At 49.6% G+C, this 24,686-nt stretch overlaps 1 protein-coding gene and 1 long non-coding RNA gene across 3 annotated transcripts in view; one reads left to right on the top strand and one right to left on the bottom strand.

Moving 5' to 3' along the window:
- The window catches only part of PLXNA2 (plexin A2), a 247,885-nt gene that overhangs the window by 16,379 nt on the left and 206,820 nt on the right, over nt 1-24,686 (top strand). The window contains exon 1 of one of the 2 annotated variants that reach the window (XM_034945808.4): nt 9,886-10,516. The exons of the other annotated variant lie outside the window; for it this stretch is intronic. The gene's annotated coding sequence lies outside the window, so the exon portion shown is untranslated. Of the gene's footprint in view, nt 1-9,885; nt 10,517-24,686 lie in introns of those variants that run through there. 2 annotated transcript variants of the gene reach the window in all.
- On the bottom strand, nt 8,286-9,663 carry LOC117977035 (uncharacterized). The gene is made up of 2 exons (XR_004667929.3): nt 9,098-9,663; nt 8,286-8,972 (listed from the first exon to the last, which is right to left on the bottom strand). It is a non-coding gene; the product is annotated as an uncharacterized LOC117977035 (long non-coding RNA).

Consider the following 24,686-nt stretch of genomic DNA (forward strand, 5'->3'; position numbering starts at 1 on the left):
GCTCACGCCTGTAATCCTAGTACTTTGGGAGGCTGAGGTGGGCAGATCATAAGGTCAGGAGTTCAAGACCAGCCTGGCCAATATGGTGAAATCCCATCTCTACTAAAAATACAAAAATTAGCCAGGCGTGGTGGTGGGCACCTGTGGTCCCAGCTGCTCGGGAGGCTGAGGCAGGAGAATCGCTTGAACCTGGAAGGCGGAGGTGGCAGTGAGCTGAGATCGCGCCACTGCACTCCAGCCTGGGTGACAGCGTGAGACTCTGTCTCAAAAAAAAAAAAGAAAAGAAAAAAAGAAAGAAAGCAAAGTGCCCAAATTAAGCACACTGATTAGCAAAAGGAGAGGTCAGAGGGAATTGCAGTCAGAATGCAGCATAGCAGAGGAGAAAGAATGCTGGACTTGAAATTAAAACACCTGGGTTCCAGTAACTTCTCTGCCATTTCCTGGACATGTGATCTACAAGTCACTTATCCTCTCTGAGTATCCTTGCTTCTCTCATTTCTGAAATGAGTTTCTTTTAAAAAAGCAGATACCACTAGTGAAAATATTTCAACATATATTTATTAAATGACTTATCTGTTACAAGTTCACAATGAAAAGAAGCTAGTGTACAAATCCTTAAAATTCTGTATGAACAGAAAGCGCCATGGCATCTTAAAAGAGATGGACCTTGAGAAGGTCCTAAAGATTGTTCAGGCATTGGATGACTGTGGGAAGTGAGGCAGGGGAATGCCACATTCCAGACTGTAAGATTAACATGAGCGTAGATTCAGGGGAGTGAAATGAACTTAGTATCTTCAAGGAACCACTACGCCCCGGGGTGGTAGGGAGGGGGCTGTCAGAAATAAGATTGAGCACAGAGGGTAGCGCAAGATTATGAGAAAGTTTGAAAGATGGCCTTTAGCCCTCTGATATTATGGTTGTGGAGTGTAATTTTTATTCAAGGGGAAGAAAAAAAAGAAAAGAAATGCATGCTGCTCACCCAAACATCAGGATGTTCTGTTCTTCTGTGATTGTGCTTCGTGAAAATGTTCTCCTGAAAAAAAGAAAGAAAAAGAATGATTAAGGGAAAAAAATAACTAGAGCCACAGTCATTTCAGCTCCACTGAAAGCACAGCAGGAGAAAGTAGCTGTGTTTGCCAAACTCCAGAAAGAGACACAATTGATGGGGGGTGGGGAGAGGGGAGGGTGAGGCAGGGAGTGGGAGATGAGGAGGAGCGGTTCTGCGTTGTTTTATTCCCCCAAGAAGATATTGTAAATAATGGAGAGGTATAGTACATGGAAGGGGAAATTACTCTGACAGGGCCCTTTTAGGGAGGAAAATGGAACTAAATACACGTTCCATTATTCCTGATCTTTCATTCAACTCCCCATTTACATGGGGGCTCCCCGGAGCTGATGTTTCCCTTTTGCTGTCATAAGTAGTCATTGACTGGAGCCGATCATTTCGAAATAACGGCCTGCTACTCTTCCACTGTCGTGATTAACACAGGGTAATAATTATTAACCACACTGATAACTGCAGAGGAGGGGGCGGCTGCCAGGTTGCCCTGCTTTTCTGAAGCCAGGAAACTTCCCTGTCATTCCACCGGCGGGGGGTGATGTCCTGGAGAGACCACAGAAGGCTTTCTGCCGGCTTCTCCAGGAGACCAGGAGCTGGGGCTCCCGCACCCTGGGCAATCGCCAAGGCTGGGTTTGCTGTCATATCAGGACCTTGTGCAACAATGCCAAAGTAGAAATTCCACAAGAAAAAGTGGAGGCTGGAGCTTGAGGGATGGGGGAAGAAGAGAGAAGGTAAAGAGACACTACGGGATTGTCCTATGCTCTTGGCCTTTGAAACATCAGGAAATATTGTCAGCTGAATGGATCAAAGGGGCTATAGCCACCCATGACTCAGAAAGATTCATAACACCAGAGCCCTGAATGGGAGCGTTTATCAAAGACAGGCCGAGAGAGAAATCATCCGACTTGAGACAATTCAAAGGCAAAAATCCTATTTCTCAGCTCTGTCCCTGGATTGCACTCCCTCATTGATTTTTTTAGGCAGTGAGTTTCTTAGGCATTAAAAGAAGCCTTTTTTTTTTTTTTTTTTTTTTGGCATCAACATCTTTCCACCGTTCTCCAAGGAGAGAGTTGGAAGGGCGGCAGCATGGCAAGCTGGCGGTTGTGCTGGGGAGTAGAGGGTGCATCAAAGCTAATTCCTGCGTCAAAGCTAATTCCTGCTTTTTACAGGTGGGGAAACCAAGGCCAGAGGAGGGAAGGTGACCTATGTGACGTCACACTGCCAGGGAGTGCAGAGTCAGGAATCAAACCCAGGTCTCCCGACTCCCAAGGTGGAGTTTTTTTTTAGTTCTGTTGTTGTTGTTGTTAATGGAGACAGCAGCCTTCATCCTACCAGCATTGATTGATTCTAAGTCAAAAGAAGCCATTCCAGAAAATCAGTGCTGCAGCCCCAGAGAGAAAGAGGAGGAAAGCCAGAAGGGAATGATGGAAAAAGAGATCTGCTTTTGCTGATCTTTCTTTTCTGTCCCATATAGCACTCATAATCCCCAGCAAGAGAGTATTTCACAAAAGGAATCATAATGAACTTAATATTAAACTGACTAAGAGGGGAAACCTAAACGTGGGCCTTTCCTTCTAGGAATTCGAAACTCAGAATATGGAAAACATTGTTAATGTGGTTATTAATTGTTTCATGATGTCAGCGCTGATGCAGTTGATCCCTGCCTGCCCAGCGCTTGTGCCACTTCTGGATTTTTCTTTTCAGACACCAGCAATTCACACCCTGTCCTAAATTTATAGCATGGGGCAGGCACTGTGGTTTGCACCTGGATGTCAGGATATTTGATTTGCTTAAACAGCGTGTTTGTTTATTTTTGCATGGAGTGGTGGACTTCACTCTCCCAGCCTCCTTCCCGGGCAAGGTCCCTCCCACCCCTGCAAGGCCCTGGACCAGCCTTCACCTGTCTGGCTTGAGGCCTCCCAGATCCCCCCTAGGCCGCCACTCGGCATTGCCTCACAGTATACCGGAGACAGGCCCCCAGAGCAGGGACTGGCTCTTCAAACCAGCCCCTGTTCATCACTCTTGTCACACTCGGGGCTATAGTCCCAGGGAGAACCTGGCACCGTGTTAGGTACTCCAGATATGAGTCAGGAAACAGAAGTTGGAGGCTGGGGGCTTAATGGGCTGTCCCTGAAGAGCTTGCAGTCAGAAGCAGGAAGAAATTCTTCTGCTATCATTCTTGTCTTTCTTTCTCCCCTAATTAGGAGGAGCTGTGAGTTCAATTCTGTTGGGGTTTGTAGGGCACAGATGCAATCAAGGCGAAGTCAGACACTGGCGTTTTGCTCACCCGGCTCCCCGTGGATTTCCACAAAGACCGACTGGCATGTTCTCTTTAAGGGGTGGGGGTGACACGCGTTGCACCCAATTATCCCATTATTCTGAAAGGCAGGCGTGGCCACATATGTGGTGTTGTACAGGGCAGAGGTGACAGAAGCTAGCAGAGATTTGCATGTATTGGCAACTTCTTTCCTACAGGCCAATTCCCATTATTAAACACACACCCACTATAAAATAGAGGAGAATTGAGCTCATTAGTATGATTGTTTAAAAAAATCACGAAAACAATTACAACAACATGCTCTCCTTTGTAAGAGAAAATGATGCTCCTGACCCTCGGCAGAACTAAAGCTCTGCGATGCTTTGCCTGATTCATGATGAGTCTGGGGGCATTCTCCTGTGGCAGGGGCTCCAGGTCTTTGGCCGGGGAAATGCTAAGAAGCAGGCTGAGGCCTGTTGCTTCCCACTTACTGGCTTTCGAACTCCCACATTGATGGGCCCCCACACTTTCATCACTTTCTCCTCATCAGAAAAGGGCAAAATTCGAGAAAATGGGTGCCAGATCAGCCTGCATTTACATTCTGGCCATACCACACACTACCTGTGTGACCTTAGGACCATCATGTGACTTATTGATCATCAGTTTCAGCATCTGTAAAATGGGATGATAAACCAGGCATGGTGGCTCACACCTGTAATCCCAGAGCTTTTGGAGACCGAAGCAAGAGGATCGTTGAGCCCAAGAGTTTGAGGCTGCAGTGAGCTATGATCGCACCACTGCACTCCAGCCTGGGCAACAAAGCAAGACACTGACTCAAAAAAAAGACGGAGCGGGTGATAATAATTACTTAATTACCTTGTAAGATTAGAGTTGTGAGGATTAGGATTAGCACAGAGTAGGAATTCAATATATTTTAACTTATACCATTATATTTTGATAATTATGGGCAACTGAAGAAAAGGTATTGTTTTGTCTCAATGAAGACGCTGGGACAAAATGATTACTTCCTATCAGTTCTGTGAATTTCTGATCTCAAAGCAAATAAATGGCGCTGATTTTGTCCAGTCTTATCCCCACCCGAGAAAGCCCTGGCAGGCCCGCCCAGAAGACATTGAGCCCTCGGAAAGCCTTAGAACCCAACCGTAGTTCTGGCAGCAACTGTCCTCTGAACCAGGCTATGCAGCAAAGACAGGAGGTCCTCAGCACAGGCAGGGGATTCCTGGCCAGTGAGGGCTGCTGAGCAGGGGTGGACCCCAAAAGCACATTCGCATAATACATCTCAGCCCACAGGGAATGGGACCATGCTAATTTCTATGCAATCACAGCGTGTTCTCCAAGGCACCTCAACCGCCCCTCTCTTCTCTTGCTCCCTGGGAGGGTGTGGGTGTGTACGTGGGCTGCTTAGTAATGAGGACCAACTCCAGCCTGGGTATGCTTTGTGATTCCATAGAGGAAGGTTGGTGGACAGAATCTCTTTTTCTCTGCAGCATTTTCGAGTGGAAGAGTAGGAGAGAAGGAGGGATCCCGAGGTGATGGACAACAATGACCCCATAAGCAAAGGGATATTTCTGGTGAGCCCAGCTGTTTTTCCTAGAAAACCAACCAAGAGAAGAACTGCAGTTGTACAGTTGGGAAATAGGTTTGCCTCCGGATGGAACTTTCAGGTTTTAAGAGAACATTCCTATGGATTTGTATAATGCTTTCTGGCTTGTGAAGCTCTTTCATAGTCAGCATCTTGCAAGACATGAAATGCAAGGGACATTATTCCACTTTATAAAGGAGGAAACTGAGGCACCAAGAGATTTACCCAGGGATTATGTGACCAAATGATTAGTTTCTCCTTTGGGGGGATTCTTTTAGAAAAAATAAGAGAGGAAGGCCCTTTTCCTGACCCTTAGTGCTAGGAATAGAGCAAAAAAAAAAAAAAATAAGTCCTGAGCCTCAGCCTTCACCTTCCATGCCTGGAGCCCAGTTGTCCACACTCCCCTCCCCCACCCCTCCTCTGAAGCCTTCTGACCTTACAAATGCCAGAGCCTTGCAAACTGTTCCAGGGACCTATTTAAGTAGGTTTGGGACTGCAGTTGCCTGGGCTTCACAGAGAATATTCTTCTCCCAGGGCAACACACTAGATGGATGGAGGAGGGGAGGGAGGGTTAGGGAAAGAGGACGAGGTATACAGGGACATAAGCTCTGCTCGTGGGAGGTTTAGTGAGAAAGGAGCGAAATCCTGCCTTCTTTGATTTGGAGCCTTAACAGGCTTGCTACTGTTTAAAGTACACAGGAAAGTGGGATTTGTGAAGGGAGGAGAGGGGAGGGGAGGGGAGGGAAGGGTGACGTCTTTATGAATGGTACTGAGAACCCCGGAGCAGGTGCCCTGTTCCTGTGTCCTGGGCTGCCGGCCCCGTTGCCTGGGCTGAGACCCACCACTCTGGCATCCCGCAGTCTCTCTCTTCCATTCATAGGACTTGGCCCACACACTCCAGTCTGGCCTGTCTGGACCAATCCCTTTGTTCCTAACAATGTAGGGGGTAAGGGGAGGCTGCTCTGCGGCTGGGGTTGCCTGACAGCGTCTGCTGGATGAAGATGAGGTACCTGGTAGGGAGACAGAAGGGACCACATTCCTGCCTGTCTATAGTAGCAAGCCTGGGCTCAGGGCAAGTGAAAGATGACATGCATCTTAGAGCAGAGACCAATCAACTTGGTGGTGGCATCAGTGGTCTCAGCTTTGGGAGCCAGGTACAAACCGGGCAACAGCCAGTGCACCATCCAAACATTGCCCTCTGACACTGGCAAGCAGGAGCCCCCTTGGCTCCCAAGCACAGGTCCAGGCACACATCCTCCTGAGCCCACCTCCCAGCCGACTCAAGGCACCGTAAATATATGCATGCACACACTCTCAGGCAGCATTCCCATGCTAAACACTGATAGCTTGCCACCCCCCGCCTCTAAAGGGAACAGACTTGATGCTGAAAGCCTGCCAAAGTGTGGCTGGCTTCCAGCACCAAAAATACCTCCTGTGATCCGAGGGGCTACTGTACTGGCATCTATTTGTGGGGCTGGAGCTGCTGCTGTGACATAAAGGACTTCCCCTAGGGATGGGCTAGTTGCCCATTTGGGCCTGTGCTCCCCAAAGTCTAAGAGCTTGCTTTCCAGGGCCAAGGCCTGCTCCCAGCCTGGGAAATGCAGGTGGCAGCATCTTAACCAAACCTGCCTTCCACAGGAGAAATATTCATTCTTCACAGGAAACATTCTGTGGCATTCCAGAATGTTGGTGCCCTGTCCTCTCCCACTTCTCTCATTCTCTTGCTTAAGTAACCCATCTAGTTACTTAGTTTGCTTCCTTGACAAGCAAAGAAGAGGCCTGGGGCCTGGAACAAGAATGCAGAAGTGACAAATGACTTTCAAGGTGAGGTTCCAGGAATATCTTGACTAGGGAAGGTAGGTAGGTTGGGGTGAGTGGAGAACCCTGTTGAGTGTGCTATGATTTTCCAAAGATGAGGATTTGGCATAAGGTAAACATTTCCCCATTCATTCATTTGTTCATTCATTTGATAAATATTTGTTAAATATTGACAGCCTGCTCACAAATGTGTTGCACTACGTCTATCCTTCCAGATGGAAATGAGGACAAACTACAAGGCCCTGACAGAGGACTAGTCAGTCCCAAGGGGCTGTGGGCCTGATATCAGATGGACAGAATGAGGAAGAATATAGTGAAGGGCAGAAACATACAAGAAAACCAGAAACCTCAGAAAGAGATAGATCTGAGGTTATAGAATCTGTAGGGTTATTGCCATGCTTTCTTTAAAAATATGTGCCAAAACAGTAATTATGGACTGTATATAGTTCCATTAAAGGAAGAAATTTAGTAAATTTGCTCTTCATAAATATTTGCGTAATAAATGAATGAATACCCAGATCAAAGGGAGAAGGTTAATGAGCAGATGTAAAGACTAGAGGTTCAGGTATACCGCTGTTGCCTCAGAGGATGTCAAATCTAAATACGAACCATGAACCCAAGGTTTTGTTTTTTTTTTAAATTCTCAGAGCATGTTATGGTAATTAGATGTTTAGCTAATAAGATCCATATTTGTTCTAGCCTATTAGAACTAAATATAACAACAATCTTTCCATTTTGATGATACTATTACTTCTTCCAACACTCTTACATGTATCTATTTTAATTCCCCCAGTTGTCTGGAGAGTGAAGACAGAAATTCCCATCTTACAGATGGACAAACTGTGGCCTAGAGAAGTTAGAGGTACTTCATCCACGGTACCTCCCAGTAGATCAAGTTAGCGCTCTTTCCATTGCTATGCTGACCACAGGCTCTTCCATAGTCTCACAGGACTCAGATCTTAGACCCTGTTCAGTGGCAATGTGGAATCTGGATGGCGTCGTGCCACCCTGTCAGCCACAATGTGTTCTCCCGCCTGTGTTCCCTCTTTCTCTCCCTTTATTCAGGAAAGAGAGGGGAGGTGTGGGGATAAAAGATGGGGTGAGTGGAAGAGTCTGTTTCATTTTATGCTTCCTTGCTCTTCATTCTAAGATTTATTTCTGGACCACAGGAGTGGGGGGGGGGCATATGAGAAAATTATTTAAATTGTATCATAATCTTCCCAAGATGTGATTAAATTGAGGCATAGGGAAGAGAGGTGACCTCTTCCAGAGTCAGACACCACTTGATTTAGAACCAGAGGGCCCTAATTTTCAGCTTGGAGCTTTATCAATTAGACGTCTCCAATCCTACCACTGCTGGTCTTAGGTGTAGCTGGCCAAACTCCATGAACAAATGGAGGAAGTGTTCCAAAATCTTCTAGCATCTTCTTCAAATCATCTTTTTTAATAAATTGTGGTTTAGATTCAGTCTACCCAGAGATAAAACGATCGACTAGTCTGTCTGCATGGGGAGACAAGATCTACTTATAAAAATAAATAAATAATAATACAGGGTAAATATGATAATTTATTGGTGTGTTACCAACAATGAATGCTAAAGAAGTTTGAAGGAAAGAACAGGTATGGAACAGGCAACACAGCTTAGACAGATTCTTTGTGGTCCCACAGGACAAAACTAGCAGTAGCCAGTGAAAGTTACAGGAACACAAATTTCAGCTAATTACAATGAAGAACTTTTGAAGAATTCGCTGATTTCTGCAGATGTTGGAGTAAAGCCTAGATCCCCCAGTCCTGTGTTGAATGTGCGATTGCTCGAGATGACTGGTTAGTCTAGATTTCCTTTTCTTCTTCCTCTCTCTCTTTTCTCCGGCTCCCTTTCTTCATCCTTCCCTCCCTTCGTTTCTTCTGCCGCTACTGCTCTAAGAATTTGGTGCAATTGCTTTTAGGTATTCGCAGTGATTTTTGTTGTTTTTTAGATTTATACCACTGAGGACTGTGGCCACGAGAGGGCAGTAGAGGAAGCTTATCAGAATACTTGGACAGGAGTAAACTCGTGTGCGCTCTAATCGCGAGCAGGGACTACGCAGATCCTGCGAACTCGCTGGGGTCCAGCTTGCAGGCCGCTTCCGGAAAGCCGTGTCTAGAGGCTGCGGAGTTACTGAGACTGTGTGGCGAGGAATCAGTGGCCTTGAGGGCACCGAGGCATTGTCATCCAGAATCCCGAAACCTCTCACCTTAGGTTATTAAAATAAGTTATCTTATTGCCACCCCTCTGATTACCCTGCCAGAAAGATTCTCTGAATTGGATATAGAAAGCTCTTCTCCCGTCCCCAATGCCCCCATGCAAGTCGGGACTTACCAGATGCCCAGGATCCCTATCAGGGCTGGAAGTTTGAGATTCAATTCAGAGCAAGGTTCATCTTCTCATTGCAATAATAATAATAACAACAACTTCAAGACTTATTTGACAGCTTGTTGGCCTTTTTCTTTTTTTAATTTACAAGAAGAGGAAATTTGCTCCCACAAATTCCAAGACTCTAGTCTCAACCCCACCAGACAAGCCCCGTTCCTCCCCACTCACCCCTCACTCAAATTACAGATGAAGAGGGAGGTGTGCAGGATGTGTGCGGTGACAGGTGATGCGAATGGGGGGGATTCCCTGTCCCTACTGCCCTCACCCACTCTTCCTGTGTTCTGAGCTCCCCCCTAACCCCAACCCTCGACCTTCTATTCCCCCGGGGGCCAAGCCAGCTGGGCTCGCCAGGCCCGACTCGAATTCCCGGGCCCTGGCAGCATTTTCCTTGCCCCCTTGGCTACTTAAGGTGGCCGATGGGTCCGGGCTGAGCTGGGCGCAGGACAGGCAGCCGAGCGGCCTCCGGATGCCAAACCTGCTTCTCCTTTGTTGACAGCTTGCGGAGGAGGAAGTCCGCGAGGGCGGGGGAGGGGGCAGGGTGCTGGCGGTGGCGGGCGGTGCCAGCAGCGGGCGCGGCCCCAACCCGGGCGGACGCGGCCGGCGGGGAGGGGGTTAACGCGCGCGGCCTCTATGATAATGAGCTGCATGGTAAAATAGGGAGGCCGGCGCTCAGGGCTCCTCCGCCGCCGCCGCCGCCGCCGCCACCGCGGGAGCCAGAGCTGCCGGGAGGAGCGGCATCCGCGCCAGACTGGAGCGGGAGGGCGGCGGAGGGCAGTTGCTGGGAATTTTTCAGCCGAGAGGGCGAGCGATCCGGAGAGAGACCCCGAGAGCTTGGGAGCGGTAGGGAGTGCGAGCGCCGCAGCCAGCGGAGCAAACCTCGAAATAGATCTGGAAAGCCAGGCTCCCGGAGGAAATGGGACTGTGAACGAACCGGAGAGCAAGAAGGGAAGGAAGCGCCGGGATTGCTGATGTCAGAGGAGCCCGGAAAGTCGCGCTGGAAAAATCTGAAGACAGCCGGGGCTCTGCTTCTTCCTCAGGAGAGACACCGCCGGCCGCCCCCACACGCCCCCTCGGCGCCTCCGGGTGCCCCCCGCGAGCCGGCGACAGCGCCCAGCCGGGCTGCTGCGGGGCGACGGAGGACTGAGGGGCGCGCGGAGCGGAGACCGAGGGGCGACTTCAGGAATACAGATAAGTGTCTGGTGGCTTGACGTGGATTTTAATGAATTTGGACTCCATGTGGATTTGGTCGTCTCCCTGATTCCGAGCTGCGGGCAGGGAGAGGGGCCTCGCGCCGCCCTCAGCAGCCGGCGGCGGCCGAGGTAGACGGAGCGGGGACGGAAGGACAGACCGACGTCGCCGAGCTGGGTAAGCGGCGGCTGGGCCGGGCGCTCGGAGTCGGCAGCGCCCTCCGCCCTCTCCCCACAGGCGCGCACACCCGTGGCGGTTTCTCCCGCGCCCGCCTCTTTGGGGTCCCGGCCCCAGAAGACCCGGCTTGGCCGCGGCGGGCGAGTCCCCGCGTGGGCTCGGCCACTTTCGCGGGCTGGAGCGCGGCGTGCGCGCGATCGCAGGCTCACTGGAGCCGCTGCCTCCCGCCCAGGGCTTCCCGGCCGGCAGCCCGCCGGCTTCTCGAACGTGGGCTGAGGGCGGCAGCAGCGCTCCGCGGCGCGCCTCCACCGCGCACCTGCCGGCGCTCTGCGGCTTTGGGGAGCTCGGGGCGGCAAGGCTGTCCCGAGAGCTGGAGCCCAAAGAGGGCCTCGGTGGCACCAGCGAGACAGCCCAAAGCCACACTGGCCAGCGATCGATTTGGGGGCGTTCACTCCAGTGCCGGGGTCCCTGGTGGCCGCCGGCTCTCCCTTCCGATCGGGGACTGGACATCAGGGCAATGGGAAAACATCATTTGCGCGGGTTCCATAAGGCTCAGGCAGAGATTCCTAGGCACTGAATGGGTCTAAGTGTTTCATCTCCCGGGACTCCCTTTGCGGTGTATCGCCCAGCAGGGGTCCAGCCCCTTAGTTTGAGCACCACAGGAGTGCTGGGGGTTGAAATGGGAGTTTGCTTAGGGTCCCAGAGGCTCCTTATGAACCATTTGAGAATGTTTCCTTCCATGTGCTCTTTCTTGCCCCACCCCACAAGTGAGGTAGGGATCCTAGAAAATTCTAGCCCTTTTTATCCATCCCACAGGTAGTCTCTATAATGCCAATCATGGTCTAGATGCCCAGAGAGTCACCAGAAACTACCATTTTAGATCCCCGAAAAAAGTCCACCTGTTTGGAATGACCCTTGCCCTAGTGGGAGCTACCTACTCAAACTCGGCTCTGCTCAGGAGGGATAGAAATAATGGCGGGGAGGAAGTTGGATAAAAGATTTGGGGCTCTAGGTCAGTAAGGGTCTAGAAATGAGAGCCCCATGAAGTGGGCAATGGAAATCCTAACAGGTCCCCTGTAGGAATCTAAGATCTTAGAGTGACAGTGGCACGCCAGTAGAAAGTACACAAGGGACATGAAGGCAGCATCAGTTTGAGGGGACTGGGACTGCCAGTCATAGCTTGAGGCAGTCACTTGGGGGCCCATCAGTTTGGAGGAACCCACAGAAATTTGGGGGCACATTCATTTCCTTCCATTCACGCGCACAGTGGACAAGGCTTATGAGCGGCAGGCCAAGATGAGTATCTTGGCTGGCCTGGGCTGGAGGCTTTGAGAGCAGGAGTCAGGTTTAGCTCTCCCCTCTCCCCACACAATAGCAGTCTCCCTCCTTTGCTGGGCTTCTTTCCCAGACCTTGAAACTTCACTCTTCTCTCTGGGTTGGCTTTGGATTCTGGGGCCTTCTACTGATTGACAGAGCCCCAGGAAGAGATAACCTTGGCTGGAGGAATTCAGCTATTCCTAACTGAAATGCACAACTTTTATGCAATCACCCCAGAAAGCTCCCAGAGTTGCTTGCAGCCCTCTCCCCTCTGACCTCCAGGCAAGAAAAGAGAAGAATTCATTAACTTCCCTCTCTCTTCACGGAGCACCATTTGAACTAATTACCTGGGATCTCTCCTCGGTGGTGGCCTGGAGGCTGAAGGGGCAGTGAGGAGAAAGGGTAGGGAACCAAGGAAACAGTGGAATCTGTCAAAATACCCTAGCGAGGTTGTTTTTCATTCCCCTTCTTCCACCTGGCATCACCACTAACCCCTCCTCATTCCAGAACTTGCCCCTGCTGCCACCAACCAGCATTACCTAAAGGAGCTATTTCCCTCCACTCCGCAGCCGATCGTCTTCAGGGACCTGCTGATAAAGGGAGGGCAATGCAGATTACCCTCTCTGCTCCCTCACTGTCCTCAGCAAATTGCATTAGGATGGGGGCAAACTGGCTTGCAAAGCAGTTAAATGGAAATGACATTTGGAGCGATGTGCAGGGAAGATGCTGAGGAGCAGCAGTGGTAAAGTACCAGGAGATCTCTATCCAGGGACCATGAGTCTGCCAAGGAAATCCCAGCTGGTCCTTCTTTTTGGCAGGGCATAAGGACAGGGGTCCCTCGAAGCCTGGAGCAGGACAGGGGGGCTGGCTAGCTTTTCAGCCCAAGTCTAAATGAAGAGTATGGCAGTGTCTTATGTCCATCGCCCAAAACCATGTCATTACAAGGTTGGTGGCCCCCCTTTCAGAGCTGGTCTGAATACCTATCCCTGTCTTCAGAGCACCAGGGAACATTCACCCTGCAACTCTCTTGACCATCAAAAGCTGCAGATGCGGTGAATGTAAAAGTTCCTTCACCATCTGTTTTACTGAAGTCTGCACTTAAAATGAGGTTAAAAAGAAAGCCCTCAAAGAACAGCTACCTGTTTCCTAGGTCCCTTTCCCATTTACCAATACTTCTGCTTACTCAGCTAATCTTTATTTCATGGGCAGGTTACAAGAAAACATAGGAACAGGAGGGGAAACCAGTGACATGGTTAAATATACAAGGCAGCAGCTGACAGCAGCCTAAACTCACCACTTTAGGTGCTATGAAATATTTATGGTGCTGGAGTTGTCACTGTTTGGGGGTTTTATAGTTTCTATCCTACCTCATTTTCTATGATTGCCTCCCTAAGATATAGGGTTTGGTGTGGGGGAGGCAATTCCTGTCTCCAGCAGCACCTCCCCACCACCACCAGCTGTCTCCCTGCATTGCCACACAGCTGTCTCCACACACACGAACTGAGGCACAATATACTTCTGTCCATCATGGCAAATGGAGAGGCAAGGAGCGCCTAGCCGAGCCCCCACCCCCCACCTCCATTCTGATCATAAAGAGACTGGAGCATTGTGTTACAGTCTGTTAACTAGAAATAATTCAGGACTGACTGTCCGTAGGGAAACTGGTAGAAACAGGCTTTGAGGTGCTGGGAGTTTTACAGCTCATGTGCGTTCCCCCCTCAGCCCCAATCACCACCGCCCCACCCAGGGGCAGTCTGTTATCAATTCATTATATGTGAATATTCTATTTCTACCCTTCACATATGCTCAGTTCAAACAATGATGAATGGAACCAGTTCCCTGAACAGTTTTTTCACTTCGTTACAAAGATTTCATGCCTGATTAGAGTAAATGAGGGGTGGGTGTGCATCCACTTCTTTTTCGGTCATTTCTAAAGGTGAGCCCTATGGAGACAGAGAGAACGGCAGTTCTTCCCAGGGTCAAACAGCTGGTCTCAAGGCACGAGGGAGGGATGGCTGGTAAGAAGAGGATATCCCCGTCCTCCTGGGCTTAGCCCTCAGGCTCTCCTGGGCCTCATTCCCTGGCATTTGGGCATATGGAACCTCTTTATCTAGCTCCACACTGCTCCATCTGGAATTGGAGGGCAGAAATAGAGGCGAGAAAGTTCTTTGTTGGGGAGCAGGGTCCTTGCGGGGTAAGAGTGTAAGGGGAGAGGAGGAAGGAAGGGCACAGAGCTGAAAGAAATGGCTGAGGCCTGGGCAGTGCAAAAGTTCTCTGCTTCTACAATTGGTTAACCATTAACCGCCTTCCCTGCTCTGGTTCTGTCTCTCTCTTGGGTGAAAGAATATCTCTGGGAAACTCAGAGGACCAGCAGGTGTTCCCCCATACCCCCCTTCACCCCAGCTTAACATTTGCTCTGTCTCCACTGCCCTGCCACAGCCCCAGGCTCAGCCACTGACCCCCACTCACCTCTTCCTCACCTTCTTCCCCTACCCCAGCATACTCTTCCCACCCACTGCCAGTTTTCCCTTTACCCAGGCATTGCCAGTTGTTTGCAGGGCAGGGTGTGTGTCAGAGACTGGGAAGCAGGCACAGAGGTGGGGAGAATCTATTGAAGGGAGCAGCTGGCTTCACACAGGATTCGGAGCAGGAGCTCTGAGCTCAGGTTATAGACAGCTCTATAACCACTAGGATTTTCCTAGTGCTTCTCACTGTGGATCTGGCTTGTGGGTGGCTGTTTTGGCCGTTTGAGGTGAGTCCATGTGGTCCAAGGCCTGACCAAGGCATTCCTAACAAGTCAGACCTGGAATCCTGAACATCAAAGAAAACCAGCAGGTGGATGGAAGATGTAGATCAAGATGCAGGAGCAAAGGCACACATGGAAAGACAGAAGTCAAGATGTGGGCACAGGCGCAGATAAATGGAGAGAGGGAGGAAGACAGCAAGGGAAGATAAAGACAGAGAGATTAACAGTGTGAATGGGGGCGGACAGAGCTCAGAGCGAACACAAAGAGAAAAGTGGGAAAGAGAGCCTTGCAGGCAGAAGGGGGTTTTCTGAATCTTCACTGGCCAGGGAAGCTCTGGGCTGAACTGAGAAGCCGAAGTAGCAGGTTATCTCCACTAGAGGGGACTCTTGAAAGCCAGGCTTGGCCCAAAACAGTGGCTTTTGTGCTTTTTTTTTTTTTTAGAAGAAAAAAAAATTAATAGATGAGATATATTCGAAACTCCCAGCCGTCACTTCCCAGAGAATACAACTGGTAGGGTCCTATTGCCAGTGGGACCTTTGGGCCTCTGTCTGTTTGCAGAGGATGAGAAGGCGCCTGCAGCATTAAGCAGGGATGCATGGGTTGTGAGCAACTCCGGAGAGGCCTGCCCCAACAGGTCACGTCTAGGGCTGGGTGGCAGGGAGGGAGTGCATTCTCAACTTAACAGGCAGTCCAATCTGCTGGCTGGCCCGCCAAAAGGCCCTTGCCGTTCTTATCAGCAACAGAAGTTTCTGGCCCAACCCCGAGGGGCCTTCACATGCTTCTCATCTCCCAACTCCCTAAATGCAGATTTTTGAGACTCTCAGGTAGTAGCAAAACTGCTCCTGAGGAGACCTTTTTTTTAAAGAGCTTTCAGGAACTGAATGCATGTCAACATTGTATCGCTGATTTAATCTTTTTCTTCATATTCTCTGTGGGAATCTTTCTCTGAATTATAATTCCCCCTTTCATTTCAGCAGAGGACAATATTGAGAGACAGCAGAGTCCAGAGGCTTTTCTCATCTAAGGAGATAATAACTGCCTAACAGGGGCATGGAAAAATATTGAAGTATTGGGATGGGCAGGAGACCAGAGAGCTTAGCAGCGTCTCTTCCAATCTGATAGCATCCCTTGATAGTTCATCTTGGTTTGCTTTAACTCAGATGTACCTGGAGGTCAGGGCAGGGGAAAGGGAGGATAGAGAAAAGAAAGAAGAAAAACACGATAAATGTATCATGTTATGAAAGTTTAATTCTGCTTTTCTTTGGCTAAAATTACTTTGAGGGTGAAAAATAAAAGGTAGTGGATTTGCCCTTGGAAAGTTCAACTTGTCTTTCAGAGGGAAGAGGAGGAGGGATCCCAGGGCTCCGAGTGAAGAGCTGGTGAATGAGCCTGTCTCCTCTGATCCCCCCAAAACACACATATTCTCTCCGAGGCTTTGAGAGGATGGAAACTTCTGACAGAGGAACCCTAGCACCTCCCAGCCCTCTTGAAGGAGTTGTTCTCCCAGGCTTTCTCTTGTTCTATCTAAACAGCCTCCCTCTCAACCCTAGTATAGAGGGATAGAAGAAGGAGAGATTCTTGCCCTTTGCACTGAACCAAATAGGATGACACTGAAAGCGGGAATTGGAATTCATTTAAGTTTAAATAAATAGGGATCGATCACCTGTGTGGTGCCAAGAATGTGGTAGCTCCCTCCTAATACAAGGATGAAAAAGTAATAGATCTTACCTTCAGGGCATTTACAGTACACTCAGGGAGTGGAGGAAGAAATTGCATAGCCAAGTACCCCCAAATACCTTTAGTAAAAGGCAGAATGGCATTAACAGTGTGTACTAGGGGGTCAGAGGAAGTGAGAGCAGACAGCTCCTCAAAGCCTTTGCTTTAAGTCATGGGAGGTGAAGATTTCCAGGAGAGACTCAGAGGTGCTGGAGAACTTCACGGTTTCCTGTGAAGAAGGATGACTATTTAATGCTCTCGCAGTCTCCAGCCTCTCACAGCTACCCGTACCTACCCAATTTTCCCCTCGTTCTTCTCTGAGGATTTTAAACTGGACAGCGCTGGAGTTGTTTTCTATTAGTCAATATCCTACAGCAAGGACTCCAGGGTGCACACTCCCAAGGATTTTCATGTTGTATTCTATGTAAATTGCATCCCTTTCCGGTACTTCTGGAGCTGGCGTGTAGAGGCCAGTGTGGTGCCTCAGGAAATATTATTACTCATCCACATTCACATTTAAGTGTCCAGAATCCTGCTATTATGCATCTACTCTTATCTGAATGAAGTTATTAAATGGAAGGACCTGAGAGGGAAGATTTGGATTTTATCCCTACACCTTGGCTGTCCACTCCTCGGGCTGCCTCTGCCATGTGCTTGCTACCTGAAGAAGGAGCCAATCTATTTAAAGCTTTCTGTCCATAAAGAGGATAGAGGGATACTAATAGAGAAAGGTTAGGAGGATGAAGATTTCAACTCAAAGAGAAGGTAGCCATTCTCCTTTAAGCTTTCTGTCCATAAAGAGGGTAAGGGATACTAATGGAGAAAGGTTAGAAGGACAAAGATTTCAACTCAAAGGCAGTCTCTAATCCTATAAAGGAAGGTCATGCTCTCCCTGCACCTTGTCTGAGGCTGGGGGAGCCACATCAGTGATGCTGTCAGGGAACCGACCCCTGCACTGGGAAGCGCAGAGCTAGGGCCATACTTGGGCTTCAAGAGGCCTGTGAAACCTTGGAGATTCTATATCTTCAAGAATGATGTGGGTATGTGTAGTCTTGTATTTCTGAAGAGAAGGAGTTCTTGCCCCCTCCACAATGTAAAGAACCACTAGATTCCAGTCTCTAGAGCCTTTCCTAGCCGTCATTTCCGCTTCTGCTCTGGTGGTGGAACAGGGCTTTGGATGAGGAGCTGTAACCCCAGTGCCTCTGAGAGTGGTAGACAACTCACTGAGTGAACAAGAACACGCCAGGGACAGCTCAGAATGTCAGCGGAGCCTATGGATTGTGATTGCTCTGTGACTATGGGCAGGTCTTTTTACCTTTGAGCAGGGGTTAGAGGGAGCAGCCGGCCAGGCAGTGTGCTCCACCCTTTAAGGGAGAGAGGGTGGAAGGTTCAGGAGCAGAGGAAGGGGTGTGTAGAAAAGCCCTGCCTTGCCTTATAGAGGCAGCAGGACCAGCGGGCAGACAGAAGTGGCAAGAGGGGATGTTGCTGCTTTGAAGTGGTTTCCTGCTTCATAAAAGTGAAAGGCCTCGGCTGGGCTGGGTAAATATTACGTTGGCCTCTGACCTCCCACCTCCCCTGACTGCTCCCCGGTTTCCCATTTTTTTCTCCTGAGGAACAAAAATACCTGAAGGAGAAGAGCCAATTTTTTGAATTTCACTGAGAACAGCGTTCTTAGCGGGACCCCAGCCCAAGCCAGACAGGAAGACCCAGGCTCCTTCCCTGTCCACAGGCAGGAGGCCCCTCGTGAGTCAGCAAAGCTCTCGTTCCAGGTCTCCACTCCATGTTTTAGGGCAGTGGTGTTTTCCAGGAGCAGGGCCGGCTGGGATTTCACAGCGCCCTGACAACACTGATGCCCCACCCTGTCTCCAGCTGCTTAAAACTTTCTAACAAGTCCCTTCACTCTCTGTGACATTAAAACCCAGGCTACCAGGTTTTCTGTAAGGCAAACACCCCACCCCCTGAGGTTTATCTGTAAATGAACAAAATTGGAGTCTACCGCCCCACTCTGAGTGACCCACAGGGGGTCAAGTTCTTCAAGTTCTTCAGCTTTCTTGGCCCACAGACTTAGAGAGAAAGATCTGAACTGTATGGGGAGCTGGAAGCCCCTCCCAGCACACTCCTGCAGGAGGTTTAGGCCCCACTGAGATGGTTGAGAGCAGATGGTCAGGAAGAGCCTGGTGTCAAAGAATCAAACAGGAACTAAGTGCCTGCCTTCACACTTGTAGCCCTTCCCACTTCCTAAAGATTTCTCACCTGTTGACCGGTGCTCACCCTCCATTTGTTCCCTGGTCCCAGGAGGGAGATAAGAGGTTAGTTACGCTCTGGCAGAATTGGCTCCTGCCCCTTACCCAGCACCTCGGTTTCTCCATCTATATAATGGAATGAATACTCAAGCACCTTCACTTGTCTTTGTTTCTGGAGCCAGGCCCAGGAAGAGGGTGTTAGGAAAGTTGGAAAAACGACAAGTGCTGGAAACAAGGAAAACTATTCTAAATTTTGGAACAGGTATAAGAAGCGAAACTAGGGTTATTTTCCCCCTCTCTCTACAAATTTGTTTGGAATTTTCTGAGAAAAGTAAGATTTTATTTAAAGAAAATCTCTATGCTAAAGAATAAAGGGCTGAAGACTTGGTGGAGATGGGACATAGAGAAGAAAGCCAATAGTGGCCCTGCAAGGAGACCACATTCAGGGCTTGTGGTCAGCATTTAGCCAGTGGGATTGGAATTTGAATTCTGACTTTGCCGCCCTTGGGTTTTTAGTGTCTTCAGAGCTCTGAGAGCGTACATGAATGACACTGTCGTAGGATTGGTAGCTTGGCATTGCTGTGGGAGTCAACCCTTCATGGAATAAGAAAACGCAGAGCTCATGGGTATCTGGCTGCCTGGCTGCAACAGGGCTTGCATCTCTCCTGCACAGAGTAGCTTTTACCCAGGCCCACACAGTGGATGTGAAACCCAAGTCCAAATTGGGTAAGTGCATTGCCGTGAGTCACACAGCAAGCTGCCATTCACTGCCCTCCAATTGCTAGGAGGTTTGTTTGCCCCAGCGTCACCCACCACACTCTCTTGATCTGCCCACTTAGCTACCTTTTCTTTCCAGTCTCTTGTCCCCTGCACTGTGCCCAGTGACCTCCCCCATCTCTCTCTTCCTTGGTTTTGAGCAGACAGGCATCTCACGAGAGCTCCTGGGGGCAGGGACATGGATGGAGCAGACACATCACAGAGTGTGTTAGCAGGAGTGGAGTCCAGGAGCCCAAGCTGGACGCTGGGGCTCAGGGATCAGATCCTTGGTAGCACTGATCATCGGTCAAAACCTAGCAGGATGTCTGGGGAGAAGCATTAGCTGTCTTCTAGTAGGCCAAGAAGCTCCCCAGGCAACACAAGGAGCTTTGTCCCTGTTGGAAATGCAGAGTGCGGGATGGGGCCTGTGAGAGGAGAGTCCTAAACATCCCATAGCACTGTCCAAGAGCCTGCTGCAGAAAATGGGGTCAGCAAGAGCCCTTGATTTTCCTTTCTAAATATTATTTTTTAAGAAAGAGTTTGAACTGCAGAATAAATAGGTGTTTGGTGTAGAATACTTGGGAAATGTTTTTGAGTGTTTAATAGTACCTTTTACCCGGGCCCACACAGTGGATGTGAAACCCAAGTCCAAATTGGGTAAGTGTATTTCCCTGAGTCTCACAGCAAGCTGCCATTCACTGCCCTCCAATTGCTAGGATGTTTGTTTGCCCCAGCCTCACCCACCACACTCTCTTGATCTGCCCACTTAGCTACCTTTTCTTTTCAGTCTCTTGTCCCCTGCACTGTGCCCAGTGACCTCCCCCATCTCTCTCTTCCTTGGTTTAGAGCAGACAGGCATCTCACGATGAAGCAGTATTCCCTGTGAGAACTGACCTCTCCTCTTCTCTTCCCATCTGCCGGCCCTTAGCACACACCACAGCCCTTCCATGATGCTGCGCAGTGTGGTGTCAAAAGACCCCCCCTTTTAAATAGCTCCAACCAGCTTTCCTCCATCCACAGCAAGCCTTGATATTTGCACAGTCAATGGCTCTGGCAAGGCCAAGCTGCCCCTCCCTCCCCGAGAGGCACTGTGGGCACTGTTTGTGTTTCAGTCTCTATAGACTCAGCATTCACAACTTGAAGAGGCTGAGACAATGACCCAAGCAGCTGCCTGCAAACTCTGCTGGCTGGGAGGCACAGAGAGCTCCAGTCTCACAAGGCTGCGAGGGAATGAGAGGCAGGGAGGGTCGCCCCAGCTTGGATTTGCACACCATGCACCTGGGAGCATTCTCAGGCAGCTGTGGCTGACCTGGAGGAAATGAAGGGGGCTGGGATCCAGAGAACCTGGTCTAGGCCACCCGATTGACTTCCACTGCGGGCCCCCAGCTTCCTTGGCCAAATTTTCCACCAACTGTGCAGTCCCTGGGGGCCAGGAAGAAAAAGCAGGGCCCTGGGGAAGCAGCCATGTCTGGCCTGGGGATGGGAAGAGGCAACATTTGTCTGCATAGAGAAAAATAGGAAGCTTCACCTGGGAGAAGAAAAAAAGATACGTTCCTTGCAAGAAATTTTAAAGTTGGTGCAGCATAATTTCATTTGACTGAACAAGTGTTTATAGAATATCCATATACCGAGTATGATAGAGGGGAGACAAGTCATTGTCCAGGCTCTTGAGGAGGTTTCAACCTGGCAAGAGAGGGTATGCACGCAAATCATCGTCCTACAAGTCACAAATAAATATTACAAAAAGACAGAAGGAGAGAGATTAGCCAGAGCTATCCCAGCCTGGAAAAGGCTACTTAGGGAGGGAATGGGCTCTACAACATTTAGGGAATTCAAGCAGAGGCTAGAAGATGGCCAGGTCTCAAGAAGAGATTCCTGCATAGAGCAGAAAGATATCGTAGCTGATAGCTGAGGTCTCCACCCACCCTAAATCTTCTAAGCTTGAGTTCCCTCTTTGCTGCTAAGTAAATCCAAATTCAGTGGAGGAAAAGGCTGTGTTATGAAGTGGAGTGTCAGGTCCATACGATTGAATTCCAAAGTAAGTGAAGTTGGTTCTCACACCTTCAGGCCCATGGCAGTCTCCACCGAGCAGGGTGCGAGGAAGGCTAGGCTGGGATTAGCCCTGGTCTCCTCTGGAGCCAGAATTCTCCTAATCACGTTAAAATTAACACTCCCTCTACAAGCAGGAGCAGACCCCTCTGAACTGAGATTTGGTCAATTCTCTGCTTGCACAGCTCTAACTTCTTCTAATCATTGTCATAAACGGGACGGAAGCAGCTGCTCACTCCAGTCTATTATCAGCTTGGTTGGAGACAGAGAAATTTAAATGACAGTAAGATGCTTAGCAAAGAAACGAAAGTCAGTGTTAAAAATAAAGAAAACAAGACAGCTTGTTTCATCGAAATAGAAGGGTTATTAAACAGGCCTGAATTAATCAGTGATCTGCCACTGTCGGGAATTGGAGAGCAGCAGGGCCAGGGCTGAGAGCTGGGAGGAGATGGGTAAGGAGAGGAGTCAAGGCAGATAGGAGCCTTCTGCACTCTTGGGCTGGCTGCAGGGACTGCAGAGGTGCTTGGTCTTCAGAGGGGTTGCTTCCAGCTGCATTCTTTCCCACAGTAAAGGGCCGGCTGGGGAGAGGGAGACTGGCACAGTGGTCTCTCCTTACAGATTTGTGCTTTTAGATCCTTTCCATCTGCCGCCACCTGTGCAAGCCCCTGGGGCCATGTCCAGGCCTCAGCCCCTCCCCAGCCCTCCTTCCCACCCGCCAGAACTGGGCAAGAGCCAAATGGCATTCAGTGGATGGCCAGCAGCTCCCAGCCCCAGGCCTTTTCCTCTAAACATTCACAGGGGGGTCCCCAAGAATTCAACTCTGAGTCACAGCTCCTTAGACCCCATATCCATTTGCAAAGAGTAGTAACAGGATATCCCCAACTATGGTCAGAGTATTGCTTATGTGCAGGCAGAGAGTATCCTCTTGAGTAAGTGATCTCTTCCAAGATATATCAGTTGGTGGCATCTGCAACGTCAGGCAGCAGAGAAGCCAAGTGACATGTTTAACTCCAGGACCCCCCAAGTCCAAGTCCCACTTTCACATCTGGTGCCTTTGCCAAAATATTCAACCTCAAATATACCTAAGTCCTCTCACCTGTAAACTGGTGATGCGTATACTGCTCTCAACCTCACCAGCTTGAGTAAGGGGTACATTAGCGGAATGATGCATGTGAAATTTTTAGGAAACTATAAAATCATTGCACAAATACTTGTTCGTATTACAGTGGGGTCCCTTGCACACTCAGAACCAAACATCAGAAGAAAGGTTTTTCCGAAGGGCATGGAATGCATCTGGGAGGAGAGCAGACAGACGTGCTCACACCTTCGCAGGCACGTGGAGGGGAGGGCGGGTGGCCAGGCACATCTGTGTGCACATGTGCCTCCATCCGGTGCAGAACATGTTGGATCTTGAGTCAATCACTCCAGGAGCATTTTCTTTGCTCCTTGACCTCCACATTCTTTCTCCTCACCCCTTCCTCCTGCTTCCCTCCTGGGTCCCTCCTGGCTGTTTACCCTTTTCCCGGCTTCTCTCTCACACCCCATTCATCATCCAGGGCCAGATTCTCACTCAGGGAGCACTTTTCATCTCCTGCCCTAGGTCCTCCCTCCCCGGCCTGCCATTCCCACCCTGCTCCCCATCAGCACATTCTTCCCCCTGTCTCAGCCTCTCTGAAAACTGCGCCCGTCACTCTCCCTCACAGTGGGCTGAGGGATCCGAGAGGTCCGGGGCTGGGCTGATAGCGCCTCGCGGGTCTCAAATGTCTACTTCCTGTGCTCCTTCACCAAGGGGCTGATGCCACTCCAGGTGCTTAAGGGTCCTTCAGGCCGAGTGTCTGTACATCTTGGCACAGAAAAGACCTTTAAGTGGTCAGACCTCTGCCCAGAGTTCCAGCCACCCCTCAGTTTCCGCATGCCCCTTTAATCCAGCTCCATGGCACTCCCCTTGCTTGGTGTGTGTAAGTGTGAGCGTGCCTGTTACTTAGGAGAGGCTGTCTGACAGCTAAGGATCTCTACTGCAAGAGCTGGGAGTCTCAGACAAAGAGAGAAAAATAATAGAAACTGCAGGTAGGAAGATACAGGGTGGGGACATAGCCTGCTTAAGAAGCTTCCTCCTGAAAAGGAGTTAGAGCTTTTTTATTGGAAGGCTGACTGTTGGTTCAGAAAAGCACTAGAGAGAAAGAAAGGCAGGGAAAGACAAGGAAGGGAGAGGAACTTCAGCCTGTGTACTGAGGCGGACCTGTATGGGAAGGGCCCAGAGAATGCGAGGCCCCAGCCTAAGGAGCTGGTATCTCAGCATCTTCTCCTCCTCCTCAGGACCGGTTTTCCTCTTTCCTCCTCCTCGCCCTTCTGTGCTGCCACAGGTGCCTGGACAACCCAGCAAGAGCACACAAGTGGTCCTAAATCACCTGAGGGCCATGAGAGGAGGGTGGCCCGAAATCATGGGACCACTGATAGAAACGGTGGGAATGACAACTCAAGACCTCAAGTCAGCATGGGGAGAAGGTGGGACTAGCAGCACCCTGTTTGTTTCTTCCGAGAGGACTGGGTCTGGGGAGGCGGGTGCTGGGTCACCAGGTTCTGCTGCACAATGATCACCACTCTCTCGAGCTAAAACAGAACCCTCAGAGTTTGTCACCATCATACAAGGCAGCCAAGGAGACGATGTCCTTGTACAGTGTTTCTCCAAAAGCAGAAACAAGAATAACTGGTGTTTACTTAGAGCTCTAGAGTTTACAAAACAATTTCACATCCATTATCTCATTGATTCTCACCACAACCCTGTGAGGTGTCATTTTACAGCTGAGGAAAGTGAGGCTCCAAAAGGTTAAATAACATGTTCAAGGTCACCAAACTCGTAAGTGATAGAATGAGACTTGAGCCCAGGTCCGTCTCCAAAGGCCAAGGTCTTTTCTGTGCGCCATCCAGCGCTGCGAGTTTGACCTCCTTGTTGAAGACCCTGTTCTGGAACCTTCCAAGGGGACTTCCCTCACCCCACTCTGTTGATCACTTTATATTGTGAATTTGTCATTTTTTATTATTATATGCTTTTTATGTGATCCATGATATTATATGGCTAACGGCTCTGGAGCTCTCTTGCAAAGACTTTTCCTGCACAAGTCTGGATTATACATTCTTCAAAGACAGAGCTGGTATCTTCCCATTCTTCTCCATCTTTCTTCCCACCTCACCCATCTAGCCTCACCCAGTGGGTTCAAGGCAAATAATAGCCAGGATCCTTCCTAAATAATTCACCTCCTTCTTCACTACCTCCTGAAGATCAGTCATGACAGATCCCTGAGCCAAGTGTATTAGTTCAAATCATTTCTTGAGGCCAACTAG

Source organism: Pan paniscus, chromosome 1 (genome assembly GCF_029289425.2).
Source record: "Pan paniscus chromosome 1, NHGRI_mPanPan1-v2.0_pri, whole genome shotgun sequence".
Taxonomy (NCBI): Eukaryota; Metazoa; Chordata; class Mammalia; order Primates; family Hominidae; genus Pan; species Pan paniscus.